Below are 27,179 nucleotides of genomic sequence, written 5' to 3' on the forward strand. Positions count from 1 at the left end.
CACTGCTCCCCCATTTGTCACTAATGGCCTTTTCCTACCTGACAAGGCCCCCCTGTGTCTATCACAAATGGCCTTTTCCTACCTGAAACTGCCCCCCATTTGTTACTAATGGCCGTTTCCTACCTGAAACAGCCCCCCATTTATCACAAATGGCCTTTTCCTACCTGAAACTGCCCCCCATGTCTATCACAAATGAGTTTTTCCTACCTGACACTGCCCCCCATTTCTCTCTAAAAGCCTTTTCCTACCTGACACGGCTCCCCATGTCTTTCACAAATGGCCTTTTCCTACTTGACACTGCCCCCACATTTGTCACTAATGGCCTTTTCCTACCTCACACGACCCCCCATTTGTCACTAATGGCCTTTTCCTACCTCACACGGCCCCCCATGTCTATCACAAATGGCCTTTTCTTACCTGAAACTGCCCCCCATTTAGCACAAATGGCCTTTTCCTATTTGACACTGCTCCCCCATTTGTCACTAATGGCCTTTTCCTACTTGACACTGCCCCCCCATTTGTCACTAATGGCCTTTTCCTACCTGACACGGCCCCCCATGTCTATCACAAATGGCCTTTTCTTACCTGAAACTGCCCCCCATTTAGCACAAATGGCTTTTTCCTATTTGACACTGCTCCCCCATTTGTCACTAATGGCCTTTTCCTACCTGACACGGCTCCCCATGTCTATCACAAATGGCCTTTTCCTACTTGACACTGCCCCCACATTTGTCACTAATGGCCTTTTCCTACCTCACATGGCCCCCCATTTGTCACTAATGGCCTTTTCCTACCTCCCACGGCCCCCCATGTCTATCACAAATGGCCTTTTCTTACCTGAAACTGCCCCCCATTTAGCACAAATGACCTTTTCCTACCTAACACTGCTCCCCATGTCTATCACAAATGAGTTTTTCCTAACTGACACTGCCCCCCGTGTCTGTCACAAATGGCCTTTTCCTACCTGACACGGCCTCCCGTGTTTGTCATAAATGTCCTTTTTCTACCTGACACTGCCCCCCATTTGTCACTAATGGCCTTTTCCTACCTGACACTGCCCCCCGTGTCTATCACAAATGGCCTTTTCCTACCTGACACTGCCCCCCATTTGTCACTAATGGCCTTTTCCTACTTGACACTGCCCCCACATTTGGCATTAATGGCCTTTTCCTACCTGACACTGCTCCCCATGTCTATCACAAATGAGTTTTTCCTAACTGACACTGCCCCCCATTTATCACAAATGTCCTTTTCCTACCTGACACTGCCGCCCATTTGTCTCCAATGGCCTTTTCCTACTTGACACTGCCCCCCCATTTGTCACTAATGGCCTTTTCCTACCTCACACGACCCCCCATTTGTCATTAATGGCCTTTTCCTACCTCACACGGCCCCCCATGTCTATCACAAATGGCCTTTTCTTACCTGAAACTGCCCCCCATTTAGCACAAATGGCCTTTTCATATTTGACACTGCTCCCCCATTTGTCTCCAATGGCCTTTTCCTACCTGACACTGCCCCCCATTTGTCACTAATGGCCTTTTCCTACTTGACACTGCTCCCCCATTTGTCACTAATGGCCTTTTCCTACCTGACAAGGCCCCCCTGTGTCTATCACAAATGGCCTTTTCCTACCTGAAACTGCCCCCCATTTGTTACTAATGGCCGTTTCCTACCTGACATGGCCCCCCATGTCTATCATAAATGGCCTTTTCTTACCTGAAACTGCCCCCCATTTAGCACAAATGGCCTTTTCCTATTTGACACTGCTCCCCCATTTGTCACTAATGGCCTTTTCCTACCTGACACGGCCCCCCGTGTCTATCCCAAATGGCCTTTTCCTACCTGACACTGCCCCCACATTTGGCATTAATGGCCTTTTCCTACTTGACACTGCCCCCACATTTGGCATTAATGGCCTTTTCCTACCTGACACTGCTCCCCATATCTATCACAAATGAGTTTTTCCTGACACTGCCCCCATTTATCACAAATGGCCTTTTCCTACCTGACACTGCCGCCCATTTGTCACTAATGGCCTTTTCCTACTTGACACTTTTGTCACTAATGGCCTTTTCCTACCTGACACGGCCCCACATTTGTCACTAATGGCCTTTTCCTACCTCACACGGCCCCCAATGTCTATCACAAATGGCCTTTTTCTACCTTAAACTGCCCCCCATTTAGCACAAATGGCCTTTTCCTATTTGACACTGCACCCCCATTTGTCACTAATGGCCTTTTCCTATTTGACACTGCTCCCCATTTGTCACTAATGGCCTTTTCCTACCTGACACTGCTCCCCATGTCTATCACAAATGAGTTTTTCCTAACTGACACTGCCTCCATTGCTCTCTGATGGCCTTTTCCTACCTGACACGGCCCCCTGTGTCTATCACAAATGGCCTTTTCCTACCTAAAACTGCCCCCCATTTATCACAAATGGCCTTTTCCTATTTGACACTGTTCCCCCATGTGTCACTAATGGCTTTTTCCTACCTGACACGGCCCCCTGTGTCTATCACAAATGGCCTTTTCCTACCTAAAACTGCCCCCCATTTATCACAAATGGCCTTTTCCTATTTGACACTGTTCCCCCATGTGTCACTAATGGCTTTTTCCTACCTGACACTGCCGCCCAATTGTCACTAATGACCTTTTCCTACCTGACACTGCCCCCCCATTTGTCACTAGTGGTCTTTTCCTACATGACACTGCCCCCCATATCTATCACAAATGAGTTTTTCCTACCTGACAGTGCCTCCATTTTCTCTAATGGCCTTTTCCTACTTGACACTGCCCCCCCATTTGTCACTAATGGCCTTTTCCTACCTGACACTGCCCCCCGTGTCTATCACAAATGGCCTTTTCCTACCTGAAACTGCCCCCCATTTGTCACTAATGGCCTTTTCCTACCTGACACTGCCGCCCATTTGTCTCCAATGGCCTTTTCCTACTTGACACTGCCCCCACATTTGTCACTAATGGCCTTTTCCTACCTGACACTGTCCCCCATGTCTATCACAAATGGCCCTTTCCTACCTGAAACAGCCCCCCATTTATCACAAATGGCCTTTTCCTACCTGACACTGCCGCCCATTTGTCTCCAATGGCCTTTTCCTACCTCACACTGCCCCCCATTTGTCACTAATGGCCGTTTCCTACCTGACATGGCCCCCCACGTCTATCACAAATGGCCTTTTCCTACCTGACACTGTCCCCCATTTGTCACTAATGGCCTTTTCCTACTTGACACTGCCCCCACATTTGGCATTAATGGCCTTTTCCTACCTCACACTGCCCCTCATTTGTCACTAATGGCCTTTTCCTACTTGACACAGCCCCCCATTTGTCACTAATGGCCTTTTCCTACCTCACACTGCCCCCCATTTGTCACTAATGGCCTTTTCCTACCTGACACGGCCCCCCATGTCTATCACAAATGGCCTTTTCTTACCTGAAACTGCCCCCCATTTAGCACAAATGGCTTTTTCCTATTTGACACTGCTCCCCCATTTGTCACTAATGGCCTTTTCCTACCTGACACGGCTCCCCATGTCTATCACAAATGGCCTTTTCCTACTTGACACTGCCCCACATTTGTCACTAATGGCCTTTTCCTACCTCACATGGCCCCCCATTTGTCACTAATGGCCTTTTCCTACCTCCCACGGCCCCCCATGTCTATCACAAATGGCCTTTTCTTACCTGAAACTGCCCCCCATTTAGCACAAATGACCTTTTCCTACCTAACACTGCTCCCCATGTCTATCACAAATGAGTTTTTCCTAACTGACACTGCCCCCCGTGTCTGTCACAAATGGCCTTTTCCTACCTGACACGGCCTCCCGTGTTTGTCATAAATGTCCTTTTTCTACCTGACACTGCCCCCCATTTGTCACTAATGGCCTTTTCCTACCTGACACTGCCCCCCGTGTCTATCACAAATGGCCTTTTCCTACCTGACACTGCCCCCCATTTGTCACTAATGGCCTTTTCCTACTTGACACTGCCCCACATTTGGCATTAATGGCCTTTTCCTACCTGACACTGCTCCCCATGTCTATCACAAATGAGTTTTTCCTAACTGACACTGCCCCCCATTTATCACAAATGTCCTTTTCCTACCTGACACTGCCGCCCATTTGTCTCCAATGGCCTTTTCCTACTTGACACTGCCCCCCCATTTGTCACTAATGGCCTTTTCCTACCTCACACGACCCCCCATTTGTCATTAATGGCCTTTTCCTACCTCACACACGGCCCCCCATGTCTATCACAAATGGCCTTTTCTTACCTGAAACTGCCCCCCATTTAGCACAAATGGCCTTTTCATATTTGACACTGCTCCCCCATTTGTCTCCAATGGCCTTTTCCTACCTGACACTGCCCCCCATTTGTCACTAATGGCCTTTTCCTACTTGACACTGCTCCCCCATTTGTCACTAATGGCCTTTTCCTACCTGACAAGGCCCCCCTGTGTCTATCACAAATGGCCTTTTCCTACCTGAAACTGCCCCCCATTTGTTACTAATGGCCGTTTCCTACCTGACATGGCCCCCCATGTCTATCATAAATGGCCTTTTCTTACCTGAAACTGCCCCCCATTTAGCACAAATGGCCTTTTCCTATTTGACACTGCTCCCCCATTTGTCACTAATGGCCTTTTCCTACCTGACACGGCCCCCCGTGTCTATCCCAAATGGCCTTTTCCTACCTGACACTGCCCCACATTTGGCATTAATGGCCTTTTCCTACTTGACACTGCCCCACATTTGGCATTAATGGCCTTTTCCTACCTGACACTGCTCCCCATATCTATCACAAATGAGTTTTTCCTGACACTGCCCCCATTTATCACAAATGGCCTTTTCCTACCTGACACTGCCGCCCATTTGTCACTAATGGCCTTTTCCTACTTGACACTTTTGTCACTAATGGCCTTTTCCTACCTGACACGGCCCCACATTTGTCACTAATGGCCTTTTCCTACCTCACACGGCCCCCAATGTCTATCACAAATGGCCTTTTTCTACCTTAAACTGCCCCCCATTTAGCACAAATGGCCTTTTCCTATTTGACACTGCACCCCCATTTGTCACTAATGGCCTTTTCCTATTTGACACTGCTCCCCATTTGTCACTAATGGCCTTTTCCTACCTGACACTGCTCCCCATGTCTATCACAAATGAGTTTTTCCTAACTGACACTGCCTCCATTGCTCTCTGATGGCCTTTTCCTACCTGACACGGCCCCCTGTGTCTATCACAAATGGCCTTTTCCTACCTAAAACTGCCCCCCATTTATCACAAATGGCCTTTTCCTATTTGACACTGTTCCCCCATGTGTCACTAATGGCTTTTTCCTACCTGACACGGCCCCCTGTGTCTATCACAAATGGCCTTTTCCTACCTAAAACTGCCCCCCATTTATCACAAATGGCCTTTTCCTATTTGACACTGTTCCCCCATGTGTCACTAATGGCTTTTTCCTACCTGACACTGCCGCCCAATTGTCACTAATGACCTTTTCCTACCTGACACTGCCCCCCCATTTGTCACTAGTGGTCTTTTCCTACATGACACTGCCCCCCATATCTATCACAAATGAGTTTTTCCTACCTGACAGTGCCTCCATTTTCTCTAATGGCCTTTTCCTACTTGACACTGCCCCCCCATTTGTCACTAATGGCCTTTTCCTACCTGACACTGCCCCCCGTGTCTATCACAAATGGCCTTTTCCTACCTGAAACTGCCCCCCATTTGTCACTAATGGCCTTTTCCTACCTGACACTGCCGCCCATTTGTCTCCAATGGCCTTTTCCTACTTGACACTGCCCCACATTTGTCACTAATGGCCTTTTCCTACCTGACACTGTCCCCCATGTCTATCACAAATGGCCCTTTCCTACCTGAAACAGCCCCCCATTTATCACAAATGGCCTTTTCCTACCTGACACTGCCGCCCATTTGTCTCCAATGGCCTTTTCCTACCTCACACTGCCCCCCATTTGTCACTAATGGCCGTTTCCTACCTGACATGGCCCCCCACGTCTATCACAAATGGCCTTTTCCTACCTGACACTGTCCCCCATTTGTCACTAATGGCCTTTTCCTACTTGACACTGCCCCCACATTTGGCATTAATGGCCTTTTCCTACCTCACACTGCCCCTCATTTGTCACTAATGGCCTTTTCCTACTTGACACAGCCCCCCATTTGTCACTAATGGCCTTTTCCTACCTCACACTGCCCCCCATTTGTCACTAATGGCCTTTTCCTACCTGACACGGCCCCCCATGTCTATCACAAATGGCCTTTTCTTACCTGAAACTGCCCCCCATTTAGCACAAATGGCTTTTTCCTATTTGACACTGCTCCCCCATTTGTCACTAATGGCCTTTTCCTACCTGACACGGCTCCCCATGTCTATCACAAATGGCCTTTTCCTACTTGACACTGCCCCACATTTGTCACTAATGGCCTTTTCCTACCTCACATGGCCCCCCATTTGTCACTAATGGCCTTTTCCTACCTCCCACGGCCCCCCATGTCTATCACAAATGGCCTTTTCTTACCTGAAACTGCCCCCCATTTAGCACAAATGACCTTTTCCTACCTAACACTGCTCCCCATGTCTATCACAAATGAGTTTTTCCTAACTGACACTGCCCCCCGTGTCTGTCACAAATGGCCTTTTCCTACCTGACACGGCCTCCCGTGTTTGTCATAAATGTCCTTTTTCTACCTGACACTGCCCCCCATTTGTCACTAATGGCCTTTTCCTACCTGACACTGCCCCCCGTGTCTATCACAAATGGCCTTTTCCTACCTGACACTGCCACCCATTTGTCTCCAATGGCCTTTTCCTACCTCACACTGCCCCCCATTTGTCACTAATGGCCGTTTCCTACCTGACATGGCCCCCCACGTCTATCACAAATGGCCTTTTCCTACCTGACACTGTCCCCCATTTGTCACTAATGGCCTTTTCCTACTTGACACTGCCCCCACATTTGGCATTAATGGCCTTTTCCTACCTCACACTGCCCCTCATTTGTCACTAATGGCCTTTTCCTACTTGACACAGCCCCCCATTTGTCACTAATGGCCTTTTCCTACCTCACACTGCCCCCCATTTGTCACTAATGGCCGTTTCCTACCTGACATGGCCCCCCATGTCTATCATAAATGGCCTTTTCTTACCTGAAACTGCCCCCCATTTAGCACAAATGGCCTTTTCCTATTTGACACTGCTCCCCCATTTGTCACTAATGGCCTTTTCCTACCTGACACGGCCCCCCGTGTCTATCCCAAATGGCCTTTTCCTACCTGACACTGCCCCCACATTTGGCATTAATGGCCTTTTCCTACTTGACACTGCCCCCACATTTGGCATTAATGGCCTTTTCCTACCTGACACTGCTCCCCATATCTATCACAAATGAGTTTTTCCTAACTGACACTGCCCCCATTTATCACAAATGGCCTTTTCCTACCTGACACTGCCCCCCATTTGTCACTAATGGCCTTTTCCTACCTGACACGGCCCCCCATGTCTATCACAAATGGCCTTTTCCTACTTGACACTGCCCCCCATTTGTCACTAATGGCCTTTTCCTACCTCACACGGCCCCCCATTTGTCACTAATGGCCTTTTCCTACCTCACACGGCCCCCAATGTCTATCACAAATGGCCTTTTTCTACCTGACACTGCCCCCCATTTGTCACTAATGGCCTTTTCCTACTTGACACTGCCCCCCATTTGTCACTAATGGCCTTTTCCTGACACTGCCCCCCCGTTTGTCACTAATGGCCTTTTCCTACCTGACACGGCCCCCCATGTCTATCACAAATGGCCTTTTTCTACCTGACACTGCCCCCCATTTGTCACTAATGGCCTTTTCCTACTTGACACTGTCCCCCATTTGTCACTAATGGCCTTTTCCTACCTGACACTGCCCCCTGTGTCTATCACAAATGGCCTTTTCCTACCTGAAACTGCCCCCCATTTGTCACTAATGGCCTTTTCCTACCTGAAACTGCCCCCCATTTAGCACAAATGGCCTTTTCCTATTTGACACTGCTCCCCTATTTATCACAAATGGCCTTTTCCTACCTGAAACTGCCCCCCATGTCTATCACAAATGAGTTTTTCCTACCTGACACTGCCCCCATTTCTCTCTAAAGGCCTTTTTCTACCTGACACTGCCCCCCGTGTCTTTCACAAATGGCCTTTTCCTACCTGAAACAGCCCCCCATTTATCACAAATGGCCTTTTCCTACCTGAAACTGCCCCCCATTTAGCACAAATGGCCTTTTCCTACCTGACACGGCCCCCTGTGTCTATCACAAATGGCCTTTTCCTACCTGAAACTGCCGCCCATTTGTCTCCAATGGCCTTTTCCTGACACTGCCCCCCCGTTTGTCACTAATGGCCTTTTCCTACCTGACACGGCCCCCTGTGTCTATCACAAATGGCCTTTTCCTACCTGAAACTGCCGCCCATTTGTCTCCAATGGCCTTTTCCTGACACTGCCCCCCCGTTTGTCACTAATGGCCTTTTCCTACCTGACACTGCCCCCTGTGTCTATCACAAATGGCCTTTTCCTACCTGAAACTGCCCCCCATTTGTCACTAATGGCCTTTTCCTACCTGAAACTGCCCCCCATTTAGCACAAATGGCCTTTTCCTATTTGACACTGCTCCCCCATTTGTCACTAATGGCCTTTTCCTACCTGACACTGCCCCCCATTTGTCACTAATGGCCTTTTCCTACTTGACACTGCTCCCCCATTTGTCACTAATGGCCTTTTCCTACCTGACACAGCCCCCCATGTCTATCACAAATGGCCTTTTCCTACCTGAAACTGCCGCCCATTTGTCTCCAATGGCCTTTTCCTGACACGGCCCCCCATTTGTCACTAATGGCCTTTTCCTACCTCACACGGCCCCCCATGTCTATCACAAATGGCCTTTTCCTACCTGACACTGCCCCCCGTGTCTATCACAAATGGCCTTTTCCTACCTGAAACAGCCCCCCATTTGTCACTAATGGCCTTTTCCTACCTGACACTGCCGCCCATTTGTCTCCAATGGCCTATTCCTACTTGACACTGCCCCACATTTGTCACTAATGGCCTTTTCCTACCTGACACTGTCCCCCATGTCTATCACAAATGGCCCTTTCCTACCTGAAACAGCCCCCCATTTATCACAAATGGCCTTTTCCTACCTGACACTGCCGCCCATTTGTCTCCAATGGCCTTTTCCTACTTGACACTGCCCCACATTTGTCACTAATGGCCTTTTCCTACCTGACACTGTCCCCCATGTCTATCACAAATGGCCCTTTCCTACCTGAAACAACCCCCCATTTATCACAAATGGCCTTTTCCTACCTGACACTGCCGCCCATTTGTCTCCAATGGCCTTTTCCTACCTCACACTGCCCCCCATTTGTCACTAATGGCCGTTTCCTACCTGACATGGCCCCCCACGTCTATCACAAATGGCCTTTTCCTACCTGACACTGTCCCCCATTTGTCACTAATGGCCTTTTCCTACTTGACACTGACACTGCCCCACATTTGGCATTAATGGCCTTTTCCTACCTCACACTGCCCCTCATTTGTCACTAATGGCCTTTTCCTACTTGACACGGCCCCCCATTTGTCACTAATGGCCTTTTCCTACCTCACACTGCCCCCCATTTGTCACTAATGGCCTTTTCCTACCTGAAACTGCCCCCCATTTAGCACAAATGGCCTTTTCCTATTTGACACTGTTCCCCCATGTGTCACTAATGGCTTTTTCCTACCTGACACTGCCGCCCATTTGTCACTAATGACCTTTTCCTACTTGACACTGCCCCCCATTTGTCACTAATGACCTTTTCCTACTTGACACTGCTCCCCCATTTGTCACTAATGGCCTTTTCCTACCTGACACAGCCCCCCATGTCTATCACAAATGGCCTTTTCCTACCTGAAACTGCCGCCCATTTGTCTCCAATGGCCTTTTCCTGACACTGCCCCCCCGTTTGTCACTAATGGCCTTTTCCTACCTGACACGGCCCCCTGTGTCTATCACAAATGGCCTTTTCCTACCTGAAACTGCCGCCCATTTGTCTCCAATGGCCTTTTCCTGACACTGCCCCCCCGTTTGTCACTAATGGCCTTTTCCTACCTGACACTGCCCCCTGTGTCTATCACAAATGGCCTTTTCCTACCTGAAACTGCCCCCCATTTGTCACTAATGGCCTTTTCCTACCTGAAACTGCCCCCCATTTAGCACAAATGGCCTTTTCCTATTTGACACTGTTCCCCCATGTGTCACTAATGGCTTTTTCCTACCTGACACTGCCGCCCATTTGTCACTAATGACCTTTTCCTACTTGACACTGCCCCCCATTTGTCACTAATGGCCTTTTCCTACTTGACACTGCTCCCCCATTTGTCACTAATGGCCTTTTCCTACCTGACACAGCCCCCCATGTCTATCACAAATGGCCTTTTCCTACCTGAAACTGCCGCCCATTTGTCTCCAATGGCCTTTTCCTGACACGGCCCCCCATTTGTCACTAATGGCCTTTTCCTACCTCACACGGCCCCCCATGTCTATCACAAATGGCCTTTTCCTACCTGACACGCCCCCCGTGTCTATCACAAATGGCCTTTTCCTACCTGAAACTGCCCCCCATTTGTCACTAATGGCCTTTTCCTACCTGACACTGCCGCCCATTTGTCTCCAATGGCCTTTTCCTACTTGACACTGCCCCACATTTGTCACTAATGGCCTTTTCCTACCTGACACTGTCCCCCATGTCTATCACAAATGGCCCTTTCATACCTGAAACAGCCCCCCATTTATCACAAATGGCCTTTTCCTACCTGACACTGCCGCCCATTTGTCTCCAATGGCCTTTTCCTACTTGACACTGCCCCACATTTGTCACTAATGGCCTTTTCCTACCTGACACTGTCCCCCATGTCTATCACAAATGGCCCTTTCATACCTGAAACAGCCCCCCATTTATCACAAATGGCCTTTTCCTACCTGACACTGCCGCCCATTTGTCTCCAATGGCCTTTTCCTACCTCACACTGCCCCCCATTTGTCACTAATGGCCGTTTCCTACCTGACATGGCCCCCCACGTCTATCACAAATGGCCTTTTCCTACCTGACACTGTCCCCCATTTGTCACTAATGGCCTTTTCCTACTTGACACTGCCCCCACATTTGGCATTAATGGCCTTTTCCTACCTCACACTGCCCCTCATTTGTCACTAATGGCCTTTTCCTACTTGACACGGCCCCCCATTTGTCACTAATGGCCTTTTCCTACCTCACACTGCCCCCCATTTGTCACTAATGGCCGTTTCCTACCTGACATGGCCCCCCATGTCTATCATAAATGGCCTTTTCTTACCTGAAACTGCCCCCCATTTAGCACAAATGGCCTTTTCCTATTTGACACTGCTCCCCCATTTGTCACTAATGGCCTTTTCCTACCTGACACGGCCCCCCGTGTCTATCCCAAATGGCCTTTTCCTACCTGACACTGCCCCCACATTTGGCATTAATGGCCTTTTCCTACTTGACACTGCCCCCACATTTGGCATTAATGGCCTTTTCCTACCTGACACTGCTCCCCATATCTATCACAAATGAGTTTTTCCTAACGGACACTGCCCCCATTTATCACAAATGGCCTTTTCCTACCTGACACTGCCGCCCATTTGTCTCCAATGGCCTTTTCCTACCTGACACGGCCCCCCATTTGTCACTAATGGCCTTTTCCTACCTGACACGGCCCCCCATGTCTATCACAAATGGCCTTTTCCTACTTGACACTGCCCCCCATTTGTCACTAATGGCCTTTTCCTACCTCACACGGCCCCCCATTTGTCACTAATGGCCTTTTCCTACCTCACACGGCCCCCCATGTCTATCACAAATGGCCTTTTTCTACCTAACACTGCCCCCCATTTGTCACTAATGGCCTTTTCCTACTTGACACTGCCCCCCATTTGTCACTAATGGCCTTTTCCTGACACTGCCCCCCCGTTTGTCACTAATGGCCTTTTCCTACCTGACACGGCCCCCCATGTCTATCACAAATGGCCTTTTTCTACCTGACACTGCCCCCCATTTGTCACTAATGGCCTTTTCCTACTTGACACTGCCCCCCATTTGTCACTAATGGCCTTTTCCTACCTGACACTGCCCCCTGTGTCTATCACAAATGGCCTTTTCCTACCTGAAACTGCCCCCCATTTGTCACTAATGGCCTTTTCCTACCTGAAACTGCCCCCCATTTAGCACAAATGGCCTTTTCCTATTTGACACTGCTCCCCTATTTATCACAAATGGCCTTTTCCTACCTGAAACTGCCCCCCATGTCTATCACAAATGAGTTTTTCCTACCTGACACTGCCCCCATTTCTCTCTAAAGGCCTTTTTCTACCTGACACGGCCCCCCGTGTCTTTCACAAATGGCCTTTTCCTACCTGAAACAGCCCCCCATTTATCACAAATGGCCTTTTCCTACCTGAAACTGCCCCCCATTTAGCACAAATGGCCTTTTCCTACCTGACACGGCCCCCTGTGTCTATCACAAATGGCCTTTTCCTACCTGAAACTGCCGCCCATTTGTCTCCAATGGCCTTTTCCTGACACTGCCCCCCCGTTTGTCACTAATGGCCTTTTCCTACCTGACACGGCCCCCTGTGTCTATCACAAATGGCCTTTTCCTACCTGAAACTGCCCCCCATTTATCACAAATGGCCTTTTCCTACCTGACACTGCCGCCCATTTGTCTCCAATGGCCTTTTCCTACCTCACACTGCCCCCCATTTGTCACTAATGGCCGTTTCCTACCTGACATGGCCCCCCACGTCTATCACAAATGGCCTTTTCCTACCTGACACTGTCCCCCATTTGTCACTAATGGCCTTTTCCTATTTGACACTGTTCCCCCATGTGTCACTAATGGCTTTTTCCTACCTGACACGGCCCCCTGTGTCTATCACAAATGGCCTTTTCCTACCTAAAACTGCCCCCCATTTATCACAAATGGCCTTTTCCTATTTGACACTGTTCCCCCATGTGTCACTAATGGCTTTTTCCTACCTGACACTGCCGCCCAATTGTCACTAATGACCTTTTCCTACCTGACACTGCCCCCCCATTTGTCACTAGTGGTCTTTTCCTACATGACACTGCCCCCCATATCTATCACAAATGAGTTTTTCCTACCTGACAGTGCCTCCATTTTCTCTAATGGCCTTTTCCTACTTGACACTGCCCCCCCATTTGTCACTAATGGCCTTTTCCTACCTGACACTGCCCCCCGTGTCTATCACAAATGGCCTTTTTCTACCTGAAACTGCCCCCCATTTGTCACTAATGGCCTTTTCCTACCTGACACTGCCCCCATTTATCACAAATGGCCTTTTCCTACCTGACAGTGCCTCCATTTTCTCTAATGGCCTTTTCCTACTTGACACTGCCCCCACATTTGTCACTAATGGCCTTTTCCTACCTGACACTGTCCCCCATGTCTATCACAAATGGCCCTTTCCTACCTGAAACAGCCCCCCATTTATCACAAATGGCCTTTTCCTACCTGACACTGCCGCCCATTTGTCTCCAATGGCCTTTTCCTACCTCACACTGCCCCCCATTTGTCACTAATGGCCGTTTCCTACCTGACATGGCCCCCCACGTCTATCACAAATGGCCTTTTCCTACCTGACACTGTCCCCCATTTGTCACTAATGGCCTTTTCCTACTTGACACTGCCCCCACATTTGGCATTAATGGCCTTTTCCTACCTCACACTGCCCCTCATTTGTCACTAATGGCCTTTTCCTACTTGACACAGCCCCCCATTTGTCACTAATGGCCTTTTCCTACCTCACACTGCCCCCCATTTGTCACTAATGGCCTTTTCCTACCTGACACGGCCCCCCATGTCTATCACAAATGGCCTTTTCTTACCTGAAACTGCCCCCCATTTAGCACAAATGGCTTTTTCCTATTTGACACTGCTCCCCCATTTGTCACTAATGGCCTTTTCCTACCTGACACGGCTCCCCATGTCTATCACAAATGGCCTTTTCCTACTTGACACTGCCCCCACATTTGTCACTAATGGCCTTTTCCTACCTCACATGGCCCCCCATTTGTCACTAATGGCCTTTTCCTACCTCCCACGGCCCCCCATGTCTATCACAAATGGCCTTTTCTTACCTGAAACTGCCCCCCATTTAGCACAAATGACCTTTTCCTACCTAACACTGCTCCCCATGTCTATCACAAATGAGTTTTTCCTAACTGACACTGCCCCCCGTGTCTGTCACAAATGGCCTTTTCCTACCTGACACGGCCTCCCGTGTTTGTCATAAATGTCCTTTTTCTACCTGACACTGCCCCCATTTGTCACTAATGGCCTTTTCCTACCTGACACTGCCCCCCGTGTCTATCACAAATGGCCTTTTCCTACCTGACACTGCCCCCCATTTGTCACTAATGGCCTTTTCCTACTTGACACTGCCCCCACATTTGGCATTAATGGCCTTTTCCTACCTGACACTGCTCCCCATGTCTATCACAAATGAGTTTTTCCTAACTGACACTGCCCCCATTTATCACAAATGTCCTTTTCCTACCTGACACTGCCGCCCATTTGTCTCCAATGGCCTTTTCCTACTTGACACTGCCCCCCCCCATTTGTCACTAATGGCCTTTTCCTACCTCACACGACCCCCCATTTGTCATTAATGGCCTTTTCCTACCTCACACGGCCCCCCATGTCTATCACAAATGGCCTTTTCTTACCTGAAACTGCCCCCCATTTAGCACAAATGGCCTTTTCATATTTGACACTGCTCCCCCATTTGTCTCCAATGGCCTTTTCCTACCTGACACTGCCCCCCATTTGTCACTAATGGCCTTTTCCTACTTGACACTGCTCCCCCATTTGTCACTAATGGCCTTTTCCTACCTGACAAGGCCCCCCTGTGTCTATCACAAATGGCCTTTTCCTACCTGAAACTGCCCCCCATTTGTTACTAATGGCCGTTTCCTACCTGACATGGCCCCCCATGTCTATCATAAATGGCCTTTTCTTACCTGAAACTGCCCCCCATTTAGCACAAATGGCCTTTTCCTATTTGACACTGCTCCCCCATTTGTCACTAATGGCCTTTTCCTACCTGACACGGCCCCCCGTGTCTATCCCAAATGGCCTTTTCCTACCTGACACTGCCCCCACATTTGGCATTAATGGCCTTTTCCTACTTGACACTGCCCCCACATTTGGCATTAATGGCCTTTTCCTACCTGACACTGCTCCCCATATCTATCACAAATGAGTTTTTCCTGACACTGCCCCCATTTATCACAAATGGCCTTTTCCTACCTGACACTGCCCCCCATTTGTCACTAATGGCCTTTTCCTACTTGACACTTTTGTCACTAATGGCCTTTTCCTACCTGACACGGCCCCACATTTGTCACTAATGGCCTTTTCCTACCTCACACGGCCCCCAATGTCTATCACAAATGGCCTTTTTCTACCTTAAACTGCCCCCCATTTAGCACAAATGGCCTTTTCCTATTTGACACTGCACCCCCATTTGTCACTAATGGCCTTTTCCTATTTGACACTGCTCCCCATTTGTCACTAATGGCCTTTTCCTACCTGACACTGCTCCCCATGTCTATCACAAATGAGTTTTTCCTAACTGACACTGCCTCCATTGCTCTCTGATGGCCTTTTCCTACCTGACACGGCCCCCTGTGTCTATCACAAATGGCCTTTTCCTACCTAAAACTGCCCCCCATTTATCACAAATGGCCTTTTCCTATTTGACACTGTTCCCCCATGTGTCACTAATGGCTTTTTCCTACCTGACACGGCCCCCTGTGTCTATCACAAATGGCCTTTTCCTACCTAAAACTGCCCCCCATTTATCACAAATGGCCTTTTCCTATTTGACACTGTTCCCCCATGTGTCACTAATGGCTTTTTCCTACCTGACACTGCCGCCCAATTGTCACTAATGACCTTTTCCTACCTGACACTGCCCCCCCATTTGTCACTAGTGGTCTTTTCCTACATGACACTGCCCCCCATATCTATCACAAATGAGTTTTTCCTACCTGACAGTGCCTCCATTTTCTCTAATGGCCTTTTCCTACTTGACACTGCCCCCCCATTTGTCACTAATGGCCTTTTCCTACCTGACACTGCCCCCCGTGTCTATCACAAATGGCCTTTTCCTACCTGAAACTGCCCCCCATTTGTCACTAATGGCCTTTTCCTACCTGACACTGCCGCCCATTTGTCTCCAATGGCCTTTTCCTACTTGACACTGCCCCCACATTTGTCACTAATGGCCTTTTCCTACCTGACACTGTCCCCCATGTCTATCACAAATGGCCCTTTCCTACCTGAAACAGCCCCCCATTTATCACAAATGGCCTTTTCCTACCTGACACTGCCGCCCATTTGTCTCCAATGGCCTTTTCCTACCTCACACTGCCCCCCATTTGTCACTAATGGCCGTTTCCTACCTGACATGGCCCCCCACGTCTATCACAAATGGCCTTTTCCTACCTGACACTGCTCCCCCATTTGTCACTAATGGCCTTTTCCTACTTGACACTGCCCCCACATTTGGCATTAATGGCCTTTTCCTACCTCACACTGCCCCTCATTTGTCACTAATGGCCTTTTCCTACTTGACACAGCCCCCCATTTGTCACTAATGGCCTTTTCCTACCTCACACTGCCCCCCATTTGTCACTAATGGCCTTTTCCTACCTGACACGGCCCCCCATGTCTATCACAAATGGCCTTTTCTTACCTGAAACTGCCCCCCATTTAGCACAAATGGCTTTTTCCTATTTGACACTGCTCCCCCATTTGTCACTAATGGCCTTTTCCTACCTGACACGGCTCCCCATGTCTATCACAAATGGCCTTTTCCTACTTGACACTGCCCCCACATTTGTCACTAATGGCCTTTTCCTACCTCACATGGCCCCCCATTTGTCACTAATGGCCTTTTCCTACCTCCCACGGCCCCCCATGTCTATCACAAATGGCCTTTTCTTACCTGAAACTGCCCCCCATTTAGCACAAATGACCTTTTCCTACCTAACACTGCTCCCCATGTCTATCACAAATGAGTTTTTCCTAACTGACACTGCCCCCCGTGTCTGTCACAAATGGCCTTTTCCTACCTGACACGGCCTCCCGTGTTTGTCATAAATGTCCTTTTTCTACCTGACACTGCTCCCCCATTTGTCACTAATGGCCTTTTCCTACCTGACACTGCCCCCCGTGTCTATCACAAATGGCCTTTTCCTACCTGACACTGCCACCCATTTGTCTCCAATGGCCTTTTCCTACCTCACACTGCCCCCCATTTGTCACTAATGGCCGTTTCCTACCTGACATGGCCCCCCACGTCTATCACAAATGGCCTTTTCCTACCTGACACTGTCCCCCATTTGTCACTAATGGCCTTTTCCTACTTGACACTGCCCCCACATTTGGCATTAATGGCCTTTTCCTACCTCACACTGCCCCTCATTTGTCACTAATGGCCTTTTCCTACTTGACACAGCCCCCCATTTGTCACTAATGGCCTTTTCCTACCTCACACTGCCCCCCATTTGTCACTAATGGCCGTTTCCTACCTGACATGGCCCCCCATGTCTATCATAAATGGCCTTTTCTTACCTGAAACTGCCCCCCATTTAGCACAAATGGCCTTTTCCTATTTGACACTGCTCCCCCATTTGTCACTAATGGCCTTTTCCTACCTGACACGGCCCCCCGTGTCTATCCCAAATGGCCTTTTCCTACCTGACACTGCCCCCACATTTGGCATTAATGGCCTTTTCCTACTTGACACTGCCCCCACATTTGGCATTAATGGCCTTTTCCTACCTGACACTGCTCCCCATATCTATCACAAATGAGTTTTTCCTAACTGACACTGCCCCCCATTTATCACAAATGGCCTTTTCCTACCTGACACTGCCCCCCATTTGTCACTAATGGCCTTTTCCTACCTGACACGGCCCCCCATGTCTATCACAAATGGCCTTTTCCTACTTGACACTGCCCCCCATTTGTCACTAATGGCCTTTTCCTACCTCACACGGCCCCCCATTTGTCACTAATGGCCTTTTCCTACCTCACACGGCCCCCCATGTCTATCACAAATGGCCTTTTTCTACCTAACACTGCCCCCCATTTGTCACTAATGGCCTTTTCCTACTTGACACTGCCCCCCATTTGTCACTAATGGCCTTTTCCTGACACTGCCCCCCCGTTTGTCACTAATGGCCTTTTCCTACCTGACACGGCCCCCCATGTCTATCACAAATGGCCTTTTTCTACCTGACACTGCCCCCCATTTGTCACTAATGGCCTTTTCCTACTTGACACTGTCCCCCATTTGTCACTAATGGCCTTTTCCTACCTGACACTGCCCCCTGTGTCTATCACAAATGGCCTTTTCCTACCTGAAACTGCCCCCCATTTGTCACTAATGGCCTTTTCCTACCTGAAACTGCCCCCCATTTAGCACAAATGGCCTTTTCCTATTTGACACTGCTCCCCTATTTATCACAAATGGCCTTTTCCTACCTGAAACTGCCCCCCATGTCTATCACAAATGAGTTTTTCCTACCTGACACTGCCCCCCATTTCTCTCTAAAGGCCTTTTTCTACCTGACACTGCCCCCCGTGTCTTTCACAAATGGCCTTTTCCTACCTGAAACAGCCCCCCATTTATCACAAATGGCCTTTTCCTACCTGAAACTGCCCCCCATTTAGCACAAATGGCCTTTTCCTACCTGACACGGCCCCCTGTGTCTATCACAAATGGCCTTTTCCTACCTGAAACTGCCGCCCATTTGTCTCCAATGGCCTTTTCCTGACACTGCCCCCCCGTTTGTCACTAATGGCCTTTTCCTACCTGACACGGCCCCCTGTGTCTATCACAAATGGCCTTTTCCTACCTGAAACTGCCGCCCATTTGTCTCCAATGGCCTTTTCCTGACACTGCCCCCCCGTTTGTCACTAATGGCCTTTTCCTACCTGACACTGCCCCCTGTGTCTATCACAAATGGCCTTTTCCTACCTGAAACTGCCCCCCATTTGTCACTAATGGCCTTTTCCTACCTGAAACTGCCCCCCATTTAGCACAAATGGCCTTTTCCTATTTGACACTGTTCCCCCATGTGTCACTAATGGCTTTTTCCTACCTGACACTGCCCCCCATTTGTCACTAATGGCCTTTTCCTACTTGACACTGCTCCCCCATTTGTCACTAATGGCCTTTTCCTACCTGACACAGCCCCCCATGTCTATCACAAATGGCCTTTTCCTACCTGAAACTGCCGCCCATTTGTCTCCAATGGCCTTTTCCTGACACGGCCCCCCATTTGTCACTAATGGCCTTTTCCTACCTCACACGGCCCCCCATGTCTATCACAAATGGCCTTTTCCTACCTGACACTGCCCCCCGTGTCTATCACAAATGGCCTTTTCCTACCTGAAACAGCCCCCCATTTGTCACTAATGGCCTTTTCCTACCTGACACTGCCGCCCATTTGTCTCCAATGGCCTATTCCTACTTGACACTGCCCCACATTTGTCACTAATGGCCTTTTCCTACCTGACACTGTCCCCCATGTCTATCACAAATGGCCCTTTCCTACCTGAAACAGCCCCCCATTTATCACAAATGGCCTTTTCCTACCTGACACTGCCGCCCATTTGTCTCCAATGGCCTTTTCCTACTTGACACTGCCCCACATTTGTCACTAATGGCCTTTTCCTACCTGACACTGTCCCCCATGTCTATCACAAATGGCCCTTTCCTACCTGAAACAACCCCCCATTTATCACAAATGGCCTTTTCCTACCTGACACTGCCGCCCATTTGTCTCCAATGGCCTTTTCCTACCTCACACTGCCCCCCATTTGTCACTAATGGCCGTTTCCTACCTGACATGGCCCCCCACGTCTATCACAAATGGCCTTTTCCTACCTGACACTGTCCCCCATTTGTCACTAATGGCCTTTTCCTACTTGACACTGCCCCCACATTTGGCATTAATGGCCTTTTCCTACCTCACACTGCCCCTCATTTGTCACTAATGGCCTTTTCCTACTTGACACGGCCCCCCATTTGTCACTAATGGCCTTTTCCTACCTCACACTGCCCCCCATTTGTCACTAATGGCCTTTTCCTACCTGAAACTGCCCCCCATTTAGCACAAATGGCCTTTTCCTATTTGACACTGTTCCCCCATGTGTCACTAATGGCTTTTTCCTACCTGACACTGCCGCCCATTTGTCACTAATGACCTTTTCCTACTTGACACTGCCCCCCATTTGTCACTAATGGCCTTTTCCTACTTGACACTGCTCCCCCATTTGTCACTAATGGCCTTTTCCTACCTGACACAGCCCCCCATGTCTATCACAAATGGCCTTTTCCTACCTGAAACTGCCGCCCATTTGTCTCCAATGGCCTTTTCCTGACACTGCCCCCCCGTTTGTCACTAATGGCCTTTTCCTACCTGACACGGCCCCCTGTGTCTATCACAAATGGCCTTTTCCTACCTGAAACTGCCGCCCATTTGTCTCCAATGGCCTTTTCCTGACACTGCCCCCCCGTTTGTCACTAATGGCCTTTTCCTACCTGACACTGCCCCCTGTGTCTATCACAAATGGCCTTTTCCTACCTGAAACTGCCCCCCATTTGTCACTAATGGCCTTTTCCTACCTGAAACTGCCCCCCATTTAGCACAAATGGCCTTTTCCTATTTGACACTGTTCCCCCATGTGTCACTAATGGCTTTTTCCTACCTGACACTGCCGCCCATTTGTCACTAATGACCTTTTCCTACTTGACACTGCCCCCCATTTGTCACTAATGGCCTTTTCCTACTTGACACTGCTCCCCCATTTGTCACTAATGGCCTTTTCCTACCTGACACAGCCCCCCATGTCTATCACAAATGGCCTTTTCCTACCTGAAACTGCCGCCCATTTGTCTCCAATGGCCTTTTCCTGACACGGCCCCCCATTTGTCACTAATGGCCTTTTCCTACCTCACACGGCCCCCCATGTCTATCACAAATGGCCTTTTCCTACCTGACACTGCCCCCCGTGTCTATCACAAATGGCCTTTTCCTACCTGAAACTGCCCCCCATTTGTCACTAATGGCCTTTTCCTACCTGACACTGCCGCCCATTTGTCTCCAATGGCCTTTTCCTACTTGACACTGCCCCACATTTGTCACTAATGGCCTTTTCCTACCTGACACTGTCCCCCATGTCTATCACAAATGGCCCTTTCATACCTGAAACAGCCCCCCATTTATCACAAATGGCCTTTTCCTACCTGACACTGCCGCCCATTTGTCTCCAATGGCCTTTTCCTACTTGACACTGCTCCCCCATTTGTCACTAATGGCCTTTTCCTACCTGACACTGTCCCCCATGTCTATCACAAATGGCCCTTTCATACCTGAAACAGCCCCCCATTTATCACAAATGGCCTTTTCCTACCTGACACTGCCGCCCATTTGTCTCCAATGGCCTTTTCCTACCTCACACTGCCCCCCATTTGTCACTAATGGCCGTTTCCTACCTGACATGGCCCCCCACGTCTATCACAAATGGCCTTTTCCTACCTGACACTGTCCCCCATTTGTCACTAATGGCCTTTTCCTACTTGACACTGCCCCACATTTGGCATTAATGGCCTTTTCCTACCTCACACTGCCCCTCATTTGTCACTAATGGCCTTTTCCTACTTGACACGGCCCCCCATTTGTCACTAATGGCCTTTTCCTACCTCACACTGCCCCCCATTTGTCACTAATGGCCGTTTCCTACCTGACATGGCCCCCCATGTCTATCATAAATGGCCTTTTCTTACCTGAAACTGCCCCCCATTTAGCACAAATGGCCTTTTCCTATTTGACACTGCTCCCCCATTTGTCACTAATGGCCTTTTCCTACCTGACACGGCCCCCCGTGTCTATCCCAAATGGCCTTTTCCTACCTGACACTGCCCCACATTTGGCATTAATGGCCTTTTCCTACTTGACACTGCCCCACATTTGGCATTAATGGCCTTTTCCTACCTGACACTGCTCCCCATATCTATCACAAATGAGTTTTTCCTAACGGACACTGCCCCCCATTTATCACAAATGGCCTTTTCCTACCTGACACTGCCGCCCATTTGTCTCCAATGGCCTTTTCCTACCTGACACGGCCCCCCATTTGTCACTAATGGCCTTTTCCTACCTGACACGGCCCCCCATGTCTATCACAAATGGCCTTTTCCTACTTGACACGGCCCCCCATTTGTCACTAATGGCCTTTTCCTACCTCACACGGCCCCCCATTTGTCACTAATGGCCTTTTCCTACCTCACACGGCCCCCCATGTCTATCACAAATGGCCTTTTTCTACCTAACACTGCCCCCCATTTGTCACTAATGGCCTTTTCCTACTTGACACTGCCCCCCATTTGTCACTAATGGCCTTTTCCTGACACTGCCCCCCCGTTTGTCACTAATGGCCTTTTCCTACCTGACACGGCCCCCCATGTCTATCACAAATGGCCTTTTTCTACCTGACACTGCCCCCCATTTGTCACTAATGGCCTTTTCCTACTTGACACTGCCCCCCATTTGTCACTAATGGCCTTTTCCTACCTGACACTGCCCCCTGTGTCTATCACAAATGGCCTTTTCCTACCTGAAACTGCCCCCCATTTGTCACTAATGGCCTTTTCCTACCTGAAACTGCCCCCCATTTAGCACAAATGGCCTTTTCCTATTTGACACTGCTCCCCTATTTATCACAAATGGCCTTTTCCTACCTGAAACTGCCCCCCATGTCTATCACAAATGAGTTTTTCCTACCTGACACTGCCCCCCATTTCTCTCTAAAGGCCTTTTTCTACCTGACACGGCCCCCCGTGTCTTTCACAAATGGCCTTTTCCTACCTGAAACAGCCCCCCATTTATCACAAATGGCCTTTTCCTACCTGAAACTGCCCCCCATTTAGCACAAATGGCCTTTTCCTACCTGACACGGCCCCCTGTGTCTATCACAAATGGCCTTTTCCTACCTGAAACTGCCGCCCATTTGTCTCCAATGGCCTTTTCCTGACACTGCCCCCCCGTTTGTCACTAATGGCCTTTTCCTACCTGACACGGCCCCCTGTGTCTATCACAAATGGCCTTTTCCTACCTGAAACTGCCCCCCATTTGTCACTAATGGCCTTTTCCTACCTGAAACTGCCCCCCATTTAGCACAAATGGCCTTTTCCTATTTGACACTGTTCCCCCATGTGTCACTAATGGCTTTTTCCTACCTGACACTGCCGCCCATTTGTCACTAATGACCTTTTCCTACTTGACACTGCCCCCCATTTGTCACTAATGGCCTTTTCCTACTTGACACTGCTCCCCCATTTGTCACTAATGGCCTTTTCCTACCTGACACAGCCCCCCATGTCTATCACAAATGGCCTTTTCCTACCTGAAACTGCCGCCCATTTGTCTCCAATGGCCTTTTCCTGACACGGCCCCCCATTTGTCACTAATGGCCTTTTCCTACCTCACACGGCCCCCCATGTCTATCACAAATGGCCTTTTCCTACCTGACACTGCCCCCCGTGTCTATCACAAATGGCCTTTTCCTACCTGAAACTGCCCCCCATTTGTCACTAATGGCCTTTTCCTACCTGACACTGCCGCCCATTTGTCTCCAATGGCCTTTTCCTACTTGACACTGCCCCACATTTGTCACTAATGGCCTTTTCCTACCTGACACTGTCCCCCATGTCTATCACAAATGGCCCTTTCATACCTGAAACAGCCCCCCATTTATCACAAATGGCCTTTTCCTACCTGACACTGCCGCCCATTTGTCTCCAATGGCCTTTTCCTACTTGACACTGCCCCCACATTTGTCACTAATGGCCTTTTCCTACCTGACACTGTCCCCCATGTCTATCACAAATGGCCCTTTCATACCTGAAACAGCCCCCCATTTATCACAAATGGCCTTTTCCTACCTGACACTGCCGCCCATTTGTCTCCAATGGCCTTTTCCTACCTCACACTGCCCCCCATTTGTCACTAATGGCCGTTTCCTACCTGACATGGCCCCCCACGTCTATCACAAATGGCCTTTTCCTACCTGACACTGTCCCCCATTTGTCACTAATGGCCTTTTCCTACTTGACACTGCCCCCACATTTGGCATTAATGGCCTTTTCCTACCTCACACTGCCCCTCATTTGTCACTAATGGCCTTTTCCTACTTGACACGGCCCCCCATTTGTCACTAATGGCCTTTTCCTACCTCACACTGCCCCCCATTTGTCACTAATGGCCGTTTCCTACCTGACATGGCCCCCCATGTCTATCATAAATGGCCTTTTCTTACCTGAAACTGCCCCCCATTTAGCACAAATGGCCTTTTCCTATTTGACACTGCTCCCCCATTTGTCACTAATGGCCTTTTCCTACCTGACACTGCCCCCCGTGTCTATCCCAAATGGCCTTTTCCTACCTGACACTGCCCCACATTTGGCATTAATGGCCTTTTCCTACTTGACACTGCCCCACATTTGGCATTAATGGCCTTTTCCTACCTGACACTGCTCCCCATATCTATCACAAATGAGTTTTTCCTAACGGACACTGCCCCCATTTATCACAAATGGCCTTTTCCTACCTGACACTGCCGCCCATTTGTCTCCAATGGCCTTTTCCTACCTGACACGGCCCCCCATTTGTCACTAATGGCCTTTTCCTACCTGACACTGTCCCCCATGTCTATCACAAATGGCCCTTTCCTACCTGAAACAGCCCCCCATTTATCACAAATGGCCTTTTCCTACCTGACACTGCCGCCCATTTGTCTCCAATGGCCTTTTCCTACCTCACACTGCCCCCCATTTGTCACTAATGGCCGTTTCCTACCTGACATGGCCCCCCACGTCTATCACAAATGGCCTTTTCCTACCTGACACTGTCCCCCATTTGTCACTAATGGCCTTTTCCTACTTGACACTGCCCCACATTTGGCATTAATGGCCTTTTCCTACCTCACACTGCCCCTCATTTGTCACTAATGGCCTTTTCCTACTTGACACGGCCCCCCATTTGTCACTAATGGCCTTTTCCTACCTCACACTGCCCCCCATTTGTCACTAATGGCCGTTTCCTACCTGACATGGCCCCCCATGTCTATCATAAATGGCCTTTTCTTACCTGAAACTGCCCCCCATTTAGCACAAATGGCCTTTTCCTATTTGACACTGCTCCCCCATTTGTCACTAATGGCCTTTTCCTACCTGACACGGCCCCCCGTGTCTATCCCAAATGGCCTTTTCCTACCTGACACTGCCCCCACATTTGGCATTAATGGCCTTTTCCTACTTGACACTGCCCCCACATTTGGCATTAATGGCCTTTTCCTACCTGACACTGCTCCCCATATCTATCACAAATGAGTTTTTCCTAACGGACACTGCCCCCCATTTATCACAAATGGCCTTTTCCTACCTGACACTGCTCCCCCATTTGTCACTAATGGCCTTTTCCTACTTGACACGGCCCCCCATTTGTCACTAATGGCCTTTTCCTGACACTGCCCCCCATTTGTCACTAATGGCCTTTTCCTACCTGACACGGCCCCCCATGTCTATCACAAATGGCCTTTTCCTACTTGACACTGCCCCCCATTTGTCACTAATGGCCTTTTCCTACCTCACACGGCCCCCCATTTGTCACTAATGGCCTTTTCCTACCTCACACGGCCCCCCATGTCTATCACAAATGGCCTTTTTCTACCTAACACTGCCCCCCATTTGTCACTAATGGCCTTTTCCTACTTGACACTGCCCCCCATTTGTCACTAATGGCCTTTTCCTGACACTGCCCCCCCGTTTGTCACTAATGGCCTTTTCCTACCTGACACGGCCCCCCATGTCTATCACAAATGGCCTTTTTCTACCTGACACTGCCCCCCATTTGTCACTAATGGCCTTTTCCTACTTGACACTGCCCCCCATTTGTCACTAATGGCCTTTTCCTACCTGACACTGCCCCCTGTGTCTATCACAAATGGCCTTTTCCTACCTGAAACTGCCCCCCATTTGTCACTAATGGCCTTTTCCTACCTGAAACTGCCCCCCATTTAGCACAAATGGCCTTTTCCTATTTGACACTGCTCCCCTATTTATCACAAATGGCCTTTTCCTACCTGAAACTGCCCCCCATGTCTATCACAAATGAGTTTTTCCTACCTGACACTGCCCCCCATTTCTCTCTAAAGGCCTTTTTCTACCTGACACGGCCCCCCGTGTCTTTCACAAATGGCCTTTTCCTACCTGAAACAGCCCCCCATTTATCACAAATGGCCTTTTCCTACCTGAAACTGCCCCCCATTAGCACAAATGGCCTTTTCCTACCTGACACGGCCCCCTGTGTCTATCACAAATGGCCTTTTCCTACCTGAAACTGCCGCCCATTTGTCTCCAATGGCCTTTTCCTGACACTGCCCCCCCGTTTGTCACTAATGGCCTTTTCCTACCTGACACGGCCCCCTGTGTCTATCACAAATGGCCTTTTCCTACCTGAAACTGCCCCCCATTTGTCACTAATGGCCTTTTCCTACCTGAAACTGCCCCCCATTTAGCACAAATGGCCTTTTCCTATTTGACACTGTTCCCCCATGTGTCACTAATGGCTTTTTCCTACCTGACACTGCCGCCCATTTGTCACTAATGACCTTTTCCTACTTGACACTGCCCCCCATTTGTCACTAATGGCCTTTTCCTACTTGACACTGCTCCCCCATTTGTCACTAATGGCCTTTTCCTACCTGACACAGCCCCCCATGTCTATCACAAATGGCCTTTTCCTACCTGAAACTGCCGCCCATTTGTCTCCAATGGCCTTTTCCTGACACGGCCCCCCATTTGTCACTAATGGCCTTTTCCTACCTCACACGGCCCCCCATGTCTATCACAAATGGCCTTTTCCTACCTGACACTGCCCCCCGTGTCTATCACAAATGGCCTTTTCCTACCTGAAACTGCCC

The 27,179-nt window shown here is 49.5% G+C and overlaps 1 long non-coding RNA gene across 19 annotated transcripts in view; it reads right to left on the reverse strand.

The window, feature by feature from the left end:
• Window positions 1–1,332: 1,332 nt before the first annotated feature.
• LOC127542514 (uncharacterized) overlaps window positions 1,333–27,179 on the reverse strand; it is a 38,053-nt gene continuing 12,206 nt past the window's right edge. For 5 of the 19 annotated variants that reach the window (XR_007948693.1, XR_007948692.1, XR_007948703.1 and 2 more), the window contains 7 exons: window positions 19,958–21,360; window positions 19,667–19,791; window positions 16,420–16,544; window positions 10,852–10,974; window positions 9,111–9,360; window positions 5,244–5,993; window positions 1,333–2,625 (listed from right to left, as the gene is read on the reverse strand). This is a non-coding gene — a long non-coding RNA (uncharacterized LOC127542514). Of the gene's footprint in view, window positions 2,917–2,975; window positions 3,125–5,243; window positions 5,994–9,110; window positions 9,361–10,851; window positions 10,975–11,017; window positions 11,100–13,547; window positions 13,673–16,419; window positions 16,545–19,666; window positions 19,917–19,957; window positions 21,361–23,808; window positions 23,891–27,179 lie in introns of those variants that run through there. The other 14 variants (XR_007948690.1, XR_007948697.1, XR_007948691.1 and 11 more) reach the window with 13 other exon arrangements.

This window comes from Antechinus flavipes, chromosome X (genome assembly GCF_016432865.1).
Source record: "Antechinus flavipes isolate AdamAnt ecotype Samford, QLD, Australia chromosome X, AdamAnt_v2, whole genome shotgun sequence".
In the NCBI taxonomy this organism is placed as follows: Eukaryota; Metazoa; Chordata; class Mammalia; order Dasyuromorphia; family Dasyuridae; genus Antechinus; species Antechinus flavipes.